A 13819-nucleotide genomic window follows, 5' to 3' on the forward strand; every position below is an offset into this window, starting at 1 on the left:
GATCACAGCATTTTCACTGATTAGTGCTGTCTTATTGTTTCCTTGGCCTCTTATGCCAGCTGGTCTGTATCCAGCTTTGAATCCTGCCTCCTACTTAGATCATTAGCCCTTTCAGACAAGGATGCCTGCATTATTCTTTGCTTGTGTAACATCCAGCAAAACGGGGTCTTCCTCCATGAATCAAGGCGGTAGGCCCAATGATAATAACTATAATAAATGTTTGACTGCTGTGAGTATTATTATGACTGTAATGTTTATATGCATGGGGGAAAGGAATGAATTCAATGCCCAGAAAGGTCCACCAGAAAGAACACGACCCAATTAACAGAGAGACCTTTAAGTGTATTTTCATCATTGGCAAAGGCAGGACCCCTGCTGGCTGATCTGTAAAACATTGATGATGTTTGTTTTAACAGGAGCCACTTAACCGACCCTCCTGCGTGGATCAATTCGCGTCGCTGCCTCAAGCCAGTATCATCAAAGAAACGTTGTGAATACTACAAGAAAGAAAAACTGAGACCTTCGACTTCAAAGTCTACTGTCAATCACATGCATCAGCATGCATCTGATAGACTTACCGTGGATGTTGGCACACCTTTTGGCTGTCCCCTAAACATGAGGTCACTTCTGTAGGAAAAAGGATCTCTGGTTCAGGAAAATAATCTAGATGAAGCTGAGCAGCCTTCTTAAGCAGCTGCTTAGGGAGAATACCATGCCTATAGTAATAAGTGGTTGTATCTAAGCAAATTCCAGGTTTATTAACAATGCAGAAGGGAAAAAAATAAAAGTCTGACCTACTATAAATGTGAACATCCATATATTTAGTTTTATCAGTAGTCCAACTAAACCAATCTCATAGTATACAGCATGTATTTCCTTCCCATAAGGCTAAGTCGGGGGTGGATGCCTACAAAACCAAGCTTCCTAGTGCAATCAGAACAATGTGACAGAAGAGTACACAAAGATTGTTTGCACTGAGTGCCTTGATGCTATATAGATAAGCCACATATTGAAAAGATGTTTGAATATTACTCTGTCTGCCTCAATCCTACCACTTAGCTGCTCTTTCGAAAGTCAGCTCCCTTACCTCTCGCAACAAAGGACCTTTCCCTTTGCCCAAGCTGGCAGAAATGTGATGAGCTTGTCTTTGCTGAATGTTGTTCACTGCATATTTCATAGACATATCTGAGAAATGGATGATCAGCAGTGATGCAGTCTTCTAGACTAAGTCAAACCTATAGCGAGTTTTGGCAACTGTTGTCTTGTTCAAGCGATGACTGTTAAATACCCTAGGGAATGTGAAAGTCTGGTGTGAAAGAGGAAGTGATGGAAATGGCTGCTGTATCTGAAAATTCTGCTCACACATTGCTGGCACCGGAGATTCACTGGCTGCGAGGCCAGAAACAGCCATGGTGGTCACTAAGTCTGAACTAGTGGGATAGTGCAATGTATGAAGTATTATTTTAGAAGTATTCAACTTTATTTTTGTCTCCGTGCTTTAACTTTCTACTATATCTGTTTTGGACTTCATTCAGAGAATATGCATGCATTTTTAGTGCTCAATCTCCAACTAAGCTATAAGGTGGTTCTCTTACATTTGAGGGGAAGCATTGTTTAGTTTCTTAGCATGTTTTACATATTAACCATTTCTCTATGTCAATGAAAAGCTGTTGAGTTTCACCACAAAATCCACCTGATTTTGTACTGCAGAGATGGCCAAGACATCATCGACATCTCAGAAACGTATTCTGTACACACAGTAACGTCTCAGAAGAGAAAAAAGGTTCAGGGGTAAAAGAGTTAAAAAATAATGTTCACTCTGATGAGGTAACATCAGGTTTTTGTAACACTTATTTATTGTTCAGACTAGAGCCTAACTTTAAGAAAGTTTCCAGTGGGAACAGGTTGCCCAGAGCAGGTGTGGATGCCCCATCCCTGGAGCTGTTCAAGGCCAGGCTGGATGGGGCTTTGGGCAACCTGGTGCAGTGGGAGGTGTCCCTGCCCATGGCAGGGGGGCTGGAGGGAGGGGAGGAGCAGTTGGAGATAGATGATCTTTCAGGTCCCTTCCAACCCAAACCATTCTATGATTCTATGACTCTATGAAGTTCTACTCCTAGAAAAGTTATCCTAATGGATAATTGCCCTGAGAGACATAGAACAGAACATGAATACTTAGTTTACAAGAAAGCCTGAATCTTCTGTCATAAACAGGAAAAACAGGAGTGACAAGTTCGTAATTTTGTAATGAAAAACCTGATTATCTTGAAGTCAGAATTCAACTCTATTGTTAATTCTTCTTAGAAAGGAAGCTCCAGGTTAAAGCTGCCACCCTAAGAAATTAAAATGCATTGCCTTACCATTACCGTTTTTCACGTGAACAGTAACTGGTTTTAACAGAAGGACGCTAAAGCTGGTGTTCCTCTGAGCTATACAGGAAGACAGCTAGTCCTGGCAATCATCTCTTTAGACAGACTGCAGTCCTTATTGTAATGACAACTTTCAGAACATCTCTCCTTGTTCTCCTTCACCATCATTTCTGAGGTACAATTAGACCTGCTCCAAAGTCTGAGTTGAACACACGGGTAACAGGAGTCTGTCAGTTCCAGTTGGTTCCATAGAAAAGTTTCCTTTCCTCTATAGCACCGTTAAAATCCCTGGCCAGATATAGGGTTTCTTCATATAAGGTCACTGCAGGGGCAAACCAGCTTCTCCTGTGGATGACCCAATTACTGCGGTGGCAGATGGGCGAGTGTGCAATGCACTTGCCAGCTGACTGCTTGCAAATATGGTTTTAAACAGATATCACAATTTGCTACACAGGAACTGACAAATTGCATTCTACCTGACAGAATATGATACAGATCTGTCATAGTGACAGCATTCTGTACACTTAATGAAAAAATCTCCTTTTTCAAACCATGCATAGCCAAGTTTGGCAATGCTGGTGATCACCATTACATAGTTATTGAACTCCTGGACTTCCCTTTGCAGTCTGCAGCTTGCCTGAGTTCTCCCTGTAAGAAAGACTTAAAGGCTCCTGATTTAATCTAAGTTTATCTTATCTAGTTACATTGCAGATACATCTCATGCATTGCTGCTCTAGCTCCTTGCTGACAGCCACTATGGGTGTCATATATGGGACCAGAAAAATGAAAAGGCAGTGGGATAGTTTCTGAAAAAGAGCAATACTCTGTAATCCAGTCCCAAATCCCCATGTTTGCAGGCAAAGCCCTTCCCTCAGCCACCACAGAGGAGCTTATTCAGTGGCTGTGCTGTCATTGCCTGGCTGTCCCCACAAAGCACTCTGACTCCTGTGATGTGCAGAGAACACAATAGTGTGCCATGCAGAATTAATATTGCTGAAACTTTGTTACTCTGGGTATCCCTGCTCAATAGTCCCTATTTCCCCTTTCTATTGGATTTGCCAATAGTTTCCACATGCCCCTACACTGTAGATTTAACAGTGAGAGAGGTAAAGAAGAGCAAGGCTTTTTGTCCTTTCCACATTGGCAAGCCATGGCTCTGCACAGTGATTTTTCCTACTGCAAGGTATTTCTGGGCATGGGAGTGGAAGGGTGGGTTGGTAACAGCATCCCAGGGTTTTACATCAGGCTTTTGGAACACTAAAACTATCCTGTGCTCTACGGGATGGTAAAGCACAACCTAATGCCACAATGCCTATTCTAGTTTGCTCAATTCAGCTCATGTTGGGTGTGCAGATAGATTATGAGCTGACTCCTTGCTCAAACTGTTGCTTTGGTTCCTCACATGTGCTGGAATCTTGAAATTAAAAATTCTTTTCCAAAGTCCACATTAGTTGTATTAAGATCCCTGCAGATATAACATCCATTTTCGTGTACAGTGAAGAGCACAAAATGCAGAGATAACTTTTATATTTCCAAAGGACACAATGGAAAGAAAACAAGAAGTGAAAATCCATAAATGATGGTGTGTGACTATAGTTAAAGATTGTGTTTGACTTATTTTTTTACACAGTGTGAAATTATGTAACAAAGGAGACAGATCGTCTAAAACAATGAGAATTGTTAACTGACAGTCTCTTCTTGGAAACAGTGCAACATGTGCCCATGCTACTTTCATTTCAAAACTGCTTCACCTACCTTGAGTACACTGTTTCTTTTCAGAGCCCACTCCATACAACACTGCAGCAAAAAAATGCTTTCCAGAAACATGGAGACATACAGGAAAGAATGAGTCAAAATAGGGAATCCCAATTTTAACTTTCTCTATTTGGTTAGATCTAAAAAAGATGGTTATTCTCCCCACACTGCTTCATCTCAAAATATCAAGAACTCAGTTGACTGCTTTTGTCCTCTGTTTCTTCTAATGTGATAAAGGGGGGATAATTGAAATATTTCTGCTGAAAAATAAAGCTGGAGACTTTCTAGTGCTTGAAATTCATGTCTGAATTCAAGACTGCAAATGGGAAAAGCAGGACACTACATACTTGGAAATACTTGCTGCTCCAAGCAAGTATTTCAAGAGCCATTTAACAGATAGAGTGTAAAGAGGAAAGTAAATTTTAAGTTGTTGTAAGTGAATGTTGTATGTTATACATGGCCACAAGTAGAAGAGTAGAAACTTCCAGATGGTTAGCAGACTTCCTGAGAAGCAAATGATTGACCAGATGGGCTACTAACAAATAGAAATGGATTAGCTGTTTTTTTAAAAGCTGCACTGATTGTTTATGTTGACTGTTTAAACTATGTACATGCCTTTGGCCTATGGAAACATGAGATCCTTGAGCTTCAGGAAGGGCTCTGATGTGTGTTTAATAGAACAGATGAGGACAAAAGTGTTAATTCTGCTTTACTCCAAACTAGTCATCATATTCTGCTACTCATATATATATACAGTATGTATTTTTATATATATACTGCTACTTAGGTTAAACTGTTCTATTTCTCTCTCATAAATTGTTTTTAGAATTAGATGGATATTTCATGGAAGACTTTGCTGAGAATACAGAATTGACTAGGCAAAGCTTCTGCATAGTACTATCTGCATTTTCAAGTGCTGTTTTCACTGCCAGATAGCTCCATCTTGACATTGCCCCTTTGTAGTTTACAGTGAACTGGCTCAGGATATTCCCTTATTAAGGCTTTTTTGATCTTGAGAAACCCTCCAAACTCAAAGAAACCTGCCCTAAAGAATAAGATCCCGAAGCCTGAATGTCACCATTAAGTGTCTGATCCATAGCAGCTCTGTAGTTATATGCTGGAGAATACATGTACATATTTAAGAAAAAGAATGCTATATTAACTACAAAATGGAGAGTACTTGGAGAGAAAAAAAAAAAAAAAAAGTTAAAAAAAATGAAAAATAATAAAGGGATAGCAATACAATATAGAATTTAAAAAAGATTAAAACATACAAAAATATTAGGAAATTAAGGTCATTGTATTGCTATTTACAAAAAGAAAGATACTTATGCAGACCTTTGTTAGTTTTACATTCTGAAATTATTATATTTTGGGTTATTATTAAATGAAGATAGTAGAATTATTACAAGTTTGTAAATAAGAAGTCACTTCTTGTAATGTGTGTGGACAGCACAGATTTGCCTGACTAGAATTACTTGCAAGGACAGGGCACTTGTACAGAGTGATCTTAGTCATTCTGGGGTGACCTGGACCTTTTCAAACAAACAATAGCAAAACATAGTACTGAAACAAGAAACACAGGCTCTGCCTACAACATGAGAGACTGTAGACTGCACAAAGGTGAACAAAGTTTTCAAGTGTGATGCTGAGACTTGGTATGAGCTGGAAATTAGTGCAGAGAAAAAAGGTAAGAGGGAGGGAACTGAGAACTAAGACTACAACAGAAGTCCACATAACTGCATTAAGCTATCCTTATTTAAAAGGATGTTGAAAATGGGTGTTGATGCAGAAAAGAACAGCATTATTATGCCTTATGAACAGAGAACTGGAAAATACCATGTTATAAAAACTAAGCTTGATCACAGTGTATAAGTACCTTCTGAAGCAGAAAGAACTGAATCACCATGGACTAGCAGGAATAAATAAATAAATAAATATATAAAAAATCAGTGACTGGAACTTGCAGCCATGTATTCCAAAGCAGTAAACTCAAATGGTTCCCTTCCATATAAATAAATTCAATCCCAACTCCCCCCTTCGCACCTCCTCACCTTCCACCCCTCTCCTGTATGGGGAATGTTCCATCTCTTTTGATTTTAAAATTAAGTTTAAATTCCTTTCCAGGAACTGCAGTTTTGCATTCTATTAAAGCACAAGCCATTGGGTGGACATGTCAGTGAAATTAGGAGTCCATAATACCCTGCAAAACAGTGGTTATGATTCAGATGCTTTACCAGGAAGGGGCCTGCACCCAGAATGATTCCTGAACCATGCCCATAAACCTTTAGAGAGAATGGTGAAGGTGTGCAGAAGTGTTCCTAGATACTGTTACTTTCTCTGTAACACATAAATCTCTGGACAGATAACCTTATTTGAGATTTTGCTGGTAGGTAGTAGCAAGCTATATTGCTCAGCATCAACTTTTTTAACATATTCTGCTAGCATTCCTGTGAAATCAGTACTCACTGAATTACTCACTGACCTTGTACTTGTGCTAGCACAAACAATTTTTTTAAAACCTAAAATACAAACAGCATTAGTAGGCAACAGCAAGGAAAGCTAGCTATTCAAAAAGCTTGACTGCGCTTAGTTATTCCATTTGTAAGTTTTTTCTCAGTGGCAATACGTGCTTTAATACACAACAATGACAGTGGATGTAGAGGGTTTCTAAGGCACAGCTGAGAAGAATTGGATATGTATCTTTTCATTTGCTTGTTGTTGTTTTGCACAGTTGTTCTGGTAGGTGACTAATGCTTTTGTGACTTGAAAGAGAAGTGACAGTGAACTGAAGTGTATGTATAAGGTTATGACCGTTGCATCTGGGAAAAAAATATCTATAATTTATTATCACTGAGCTTATAATCAGAAGATTGTTCGTGCTGTCTACCACGATGCTTCCATCTCAAAGTCACATCTGATGTGATCTAGTCAAGCAATAATTCTGTTTCAAGTGGGACCCTGACCTGTATACCCACCAGAGGTCTTGGCAGCCAACTTTTTTCTGCTTCTATAGCTCTCTGCTAAGTTAACTCCAGTATCTTCCATCAGCAACATGTGTGCGTGCCAAGTACATGCACACGATGTTTGGCTCTTTGTTCTGCAGCGTGACACCCTTTCAGAGGCTTCTTGCCTCTCTTAGATCTAGAAAGGAATCATCAGGCGTCTCATTTTATACCTCTCCTTGGACCTTGTCTGTATGTCAGTAGTGCTGCTCCACTGGGTAAATCAGAAGTACGCAACTATCCTATGGTCTTTGGTGTCCTTTACCTCAAAATATGAGATTTCTCGTGTTTCTGAGAGATTGAATACTTACCCACAATCTTTTCTGGAATGCAGAGAGACATAACATTTGATACAACATTGATGAAGTAGTTGACTAGTTCATGAACACCTCCCTAATCTCAGTACAACAGTCTCCAAAGTTGCCATGGTCCTAAAGTTACCAGTGTCTCACAAGCTTAGAAATGGCTTACTGAAAATTCGTATACATGTTAGATCTGAAGAAATCTGCTGTTTCCCAACTGATTTATTGCTGTCTTTTTCCCAGAATGACAAGATCTTCCCAGATGAGTCACACTTAAAAATGAATTGAGGACTAAAACAAGAACTCATTTGTACCCCCGCACAGCTAACCCTACTTGCATCATACATTTTCTGAAATTGAAATGCTAAATTGTTTATGGAAAACAGGGTACAAAACTCTATAGTCTGCTATGTTTAGAATTCAAATCTGAAATATGAATTATCTTTGTTCTGATTGTAAGACAGATATTTTACACAAAATAATTTTTTTAAAAAGCTAGTATTAGTGGAGATTTTCTGTTCTGTTAATTTTGATAAATAATGTTACACTTTGAAAGTATATGCTTCTTGCAACAGCTACTCTCATTAGTTTCTAAATGCTGATATTTAGCTACTGAGGATTTTCATGGGCTTGAATCTCTGTTTTTGTAAAGGTTGCCTAACCAGACTGATGATATTGAGAACCAAATCCTAAAATCTTTACGCATGGATTGTGTCCAAGCCTGGGGACAGAGCAGGACCAGAAAACTTGACAAGAGATTTTCCTTTCAGGCAAGGATTGTGTCACAACAGACGCTATTCTCTAATAGAAGTACAGATCAATTTACATGAGTGTCTTATTTTGCACCTATCCCTTTCACAAACTTGATCATGTTCTAAAACTTTGACAGCCGTACCATAGCATCTCAGCTTTTGCATATGGAAGTTCTCCAGAAGAAGGGAGAAAGATTTGCTCATCTTTGTAATATTACTCAGAGTCCCTCCCATCTTACCACCACCTCTCACAAACTCAACAACCAACTATTCTAGTGTTTGCAATCCCTATCTTTGTGGTGATGCCCATGGAGTTGCAAAGAGAATGCTTTTTACTTTAAAGAGACAAAGACTGGTGATACCAAAGCAAAATCAGGTGCTATGAAGTCATTGCAGGAAATGTCATGGTTTGGTGGGAGGAGGTTCTGAGAAAGGCCAACCTAAGTAAATAATAAGAAAAGCAGACAAAAGGGACCTTGGTGTACATTAAAACTGAGATCAAGAGACTGATCAGCAGCTGTTTCTGTAGCTGTCTGCTCCAGCTGCATCTGCAGATGGTTCTTCCGCTAATTTTGGGGACAGATGGTATCACCTCTGCATGCATTTTGTACAGAGGGGTCCTGGAGAGTGGACAACTGGCACTTTCCCAGTTTCCCAACCTTTACCTTACTCATACCAACCCTTAGCTCTACATCTGAGGAAACTTGGCTCTGCATCTGCACCCCAACAAACCAAGCACAGCCCGGAGCCACAGCAACAAGAGAAAACATTGATACTGTTAAAAACATTTCCAGAGTCAATACAACACAGGGACTGCTATCCAGAGCTCGCAGTGCTAAGCATTATGTCCCTCTGGGCTCCAGCCACAAGGAAGCCTGTGTGGGGCTGTTGCACCCATGGAACAGAAGCTCTAAGGCCAAAGCTGCTTGCTGAAAATCCCACCAGTGGAAGGGGTGATCATGGTGGATGCAATTTTCTCTTTGGCCACCAGACTCCACTGTCCTGCCTGTGTTGTAGGTAGCTGACACAGCCACGTCTTCAATGAGCTCCATGCTCCTAGGATAACAGCTTGGAAAGCAGGAGTGCTAAGAAAAGCCCAGAGGAGCGGGAAGCAGTGTGTTATCATGCTGACACGAATAAGAAACAGTCAAAGCATGGTAAAGCATACCAAAAATTCAAGCGACAGCATTAAGTGCACTTCTCCAAGACACAGCCAAGACAAAGGCTGGAATTTCATGGATGCTTTGAGCTGGTGGTGTCTCAGTTCCTTTTTTCTAAGCACCTACCTGACCAGCCCTCTCTCCATGCTGCCCCCTTCCTTGTATTGGCACCAAAAAAAAATATGTGGCCCTGCTGCAAAACAGGTACAACAACAGGAAAGTGGTACAAGTTAGGACTAACCCAGCCCAAACAGTAGTTGGCTTTAACTCAGATCAGTTCCCCAGCCACCGGCTAAGGGAGGGGTAGCACAGGGACAGGAACAAATGATAAGTGAAAAACAGGTCTGCTGCTTCTGGTGGCAGTGACAGCTTCTGCCCAAGCTGTCAACTTGTCAGCTGGCAGCCACAGCCTAAGGGCAGAGGCTCTTTGAGTCAATGCTTAAGGCTGAATCAGCTATGGATGATTTTGGATCGCTCTTCCTGTACCCCATGGTTGTGTGACTCCAGGAGGTACCTAATTTGAACAGCTCTGGACAACACAGAAAGCTGGAAGTCAGAAAGAAAGGAATTCCCTAAATGTCTTCATTAGCATCATGCTCCATTAACACCCCACTTCCAACAGGGTAGGCAGAAGATAGTCCCACAGGGATAGTTCTGACCCAGTGTGGAAACCATATGATTTTGCTAACCTCATTTCCACTACAGTCTAAAAATAATGGGGTTCTGAAGCCTTTCTATGCGGAAATAACATTCAAGCATTACCTGAGAGTATTATTTGATGTACATATTTTTGATGCCTCCAAAATTCATGTCTCACAGTAACACTCCTGTGATGATGAAGTATGAAATTGTGGACAAGCTGCTAGGTATTGGAAAAGTAAGACCATACTTCTGCCAGAAAACAACTCAAAGTAAAGAAAAATTATAATTGATGCTACATTTACATGCTGGGAAGTGAAAGTTTGCAAACATGGATTCATTTAATTATTTAAAAAAAAAAAAAAAAAAAGCACAATAAAGGAATGCCTCTTCACAAGGCACTCAACGTTTTAACTATTGTCTCAACAATCCCTACAAAAAAACTTGAGACAATGAGGGTTCATGAAATACTAGGGAGGTTCAGAAGGAAAAGAGAAGGAAGAAAAGAATTTATACCTCCAAAAACGGTAATGGCTATACTATCAAACCACAGATAATAGGAATTACTAAAAAAAAATCAGAAGGAAATTTGTAATTTCAGTAACACAGTATTCCTTTGTGCAACTCTGTACCTTTCTAAAACAAAGGGCTGTTGGTTTTCTGGTTAATTAATAATAAATCTAACCATTTTGCCAAAGCCTGTAAATAAAGAGCCAGTTCCAAAAGTCAGCACATTATGAGAAACAGCCTCAGTGCATAGACTCTTTAGGCAAGCATTCAAAAAAGTAAATACAGCATGAGGTTTATCTGATCTGGATGAATGTAGAAAAGAAACGTAACAAACCTGGATTGAATTAAGAAATTCCACCAGTATAACTTTTCTACAACAAGCCCACTAGTTAGAGAAGGATAAAGGAGACCTTGTCTACATGGAGATGAAAATCTTTGAGTTACAGAAGAGAGAGTCTTGCCCCTGTCTCTTGTAATACGAGGTAATTTCAAAATGGATTCGCAGAGGGGACATAAGATCAGCACTGTGGTGCCTGTCTTGTAGGCTCTGTCCCAAAGAAGGAAAGATTTCTGCCAGCCACTCAGCCATTGATTCTCTTCCTCACTTTCTGCCACCTGCATAACTTCATCACCAGCCCAGGCTCCTGTGAAGTAACTTCACCCTTAGGAGCTGTTCCTGTGCTGCTTACAGAAATCTGCAGATCTGAACCGAACACCCAAGCTCTTCCTACCCAATGCATGGAGAGAAACAAGCACACAGGATTAAGAACTGCCTCTGTCTATCCTCCTGCAAAAAGGCACAAATGAGTGAGGAGCTTGTCAGCGAGGGATGGTGAGGACAGAGGTAGGGTCTTCACCTGGATCTTCACAGCAAATTACTCACAAATAAGTTGGAGTTTTCTCTCTGTTTGCCCACAACAGCAAGAACACTTGTGAGGCTAATGGAGAACTGGGTTCGATTTTGTCTTCTGGATGCTTTGTCCCAAACATACGTCTCCGTGCTAGGACAGTGCCCAGACTGTGGGTGCTCTCCGACAGAGCTGTTCCACAGCCTGCCAAACCACCATGACAGTGGCTCCTCAGCAAGTGATTTCAAGTTATCAATCTGATTAAAAGACCTGGATTCCAGCCCTCACTCCAGTGAAGAAAATGCAGAAAACTCGCAAAGATGGAATTGACACGGATTCCTACCAGAATGACCCATGAGGGTCTTCTGGGGGATGCATATGCACATTTTTGTTATGTATAAAGCAGTAAAGTGGTGTAAAGCAGTAAAGTGGTGTTAATCTGCATAGCTCATGCCAGCTGCATGCTTTAAGCACTAGAGTGTAAGGCAGTTGAAAAACCCTTTTCTTTTGCCTTTTTGCATGAGAATGCGACACTTTCTCAGGGGAAGTTCAGGCATCTGCAGAAGTTTAGAAGGATTTGTGCCTGGGTGTTTCAAGGTGAAAAAACAAAGGATCAGATGGCTAAGATAGAGTAGGGAAATACTTTGTAAACTAACTCTGCCCATAGGAACAGGCAATGGCTACTCTATGCATGACCTGCTTGCTGGGACTGCCAAGCATCGTGTAGTGCTCTCAGGGGTTTTCTGTCCATTCTCATCCACTAGCGCCAGTGTCACTAGAACTGGAACTGGCTTCCACCTAGAAAGTCCATAAATAACTTGAATTGACCAAAAGGCTTGGAACCCACCACAGAGGAGTGGACCCCATGTCTGTTCTCCCTCCTAGTGAAACCCCTTGCACTGAGTCATATTCTCGATGACTGAGAACTGCAACATTTGCTCTAATCCCATTAAAAAAAAAAAAAAAGAGCAGAAAGTTGCAACAGAAAGATGAACAGTCCAACAAGAAGACTAATCCTGCAGTACCCAGACGCATAAAGTCACCTTGTGATAACTTGCCAGCATGAAAAGTCAAGCATATGTTTCTGTCTTTCCATGATAGGGGCATAGCTCCCCTCCATCTCTTCAAACAGATACTCAAGAGTCAATGTTCCTCACTAAAATTCTCCATAATACAGAAATGTGCTCACATCGAGATTCTATAATGTGTGCATTATTTTAATTGTATTTTCTTAAATTTTGTGCTGCAAATAAAAATTCTATTTTTACCACTGGATCTAGGTGATGAAGTATAGAAATGGAAGGCATTCACAAAGTTAGAGATATATACAGAATAGGTTTTTTTAACATAAATGCATGACTACATGCAAAGAACTGAGATTCTTATTGAAGAAGACTATTATCAGCAGCCTCTGATGAACCTGCCAACAGTTTGAAAAAATAATAATCATTAATCCTAAAAAATAAACTCTCATGAACCAGAAAATCATTTTTACTGAGAAGATACCACCAAAGGGAGCTCTGACAATTTTCCCCTGCTATTCACTTCTACACATAGAACTATACTTCTCTCACCTCTGGAATAAGTAATCTTTAAATGATATAGATTTACAACACACCCCCTCTCCAGTAAGGTTTTCTTCTGCTTTTCTTGAAACCATTGAAACAGGAGGGATGGCTCACTGGTAAAAAAGGCTGCACCTATACTTATTTTTTTTTTACATCAACGTGACATTTCAAAGTCAATGCCTTTCAAAAAATAAGGGACGATGGTCCTGTAAATGTTTCCAGAAACTGTTAAGTAAATACATCCAGAAACTAGATCACATGCTTGTCATAGGAGCCATTCCACTCCTAAATTCTTAGATCAAATTCCTAGTAGAAACTACAGAATAAGAAAGTCAGTTTATTTTTTGTTTAGTTTGTTTCTCTCTTTGGGGAGATGTAAAAGGCAACAAGAAGAGCTTCCTTAGGTACATCAGCAGCAAAAGGAAGATGAGGTGAAATGTGGGCCCACTGCTGGCTGGGGCAAGTGATTTGGTGACAAAGGACATGGTAGAGGCTGAGGAAGACTACCTTCCTTGCCTCAGCCAAACTCATATCAAACTGGATATACACAAGTTCATGAAACCTGACAGTATGCACCCATGAGTGGTGAGGAAGCTGGCCAAAATCACTGTGAGGACACTTTTTATAATCTGTGAAAGGTCATGGTTACTGGGAGAGGTTCCTCACAACTGGAAGAAAAGAAATGTCAATACTGTTTTCAAGAATGATCAGGAAATTGTATACCTGTCAGCCTCATCCTAATGCCCAAGAAATTAATGGATCAAATTATCCTGGAGACCATTTCCAGACATACAGAGGACAGAAAGGTAACTGGGTGTAGTCAGCATGGATTTATGAAGAGGGAGTCATGCTTGACCAAACTGGTAACCTTCTACAGGGAGATCACTGGTTCAGTGAATGAGGGGAGAACAGTG

This window comes from Anas platyrhynchos, chromosome 2, assembly GCF_047663525.1.
Source record: "Anas platyrhynchos isolate ZD024472 breed Pekin duck chromosome 2, IASCAAS_PekinDuck_T2T, whole genome shotgun sequence".
In the NCBI taxonomy this organism is placed as follows: Eukaryota; Metazoa; Chordata; class Aves; order Anseriformes; family Anatidae; genus Anas; species Anas platyrhynchos.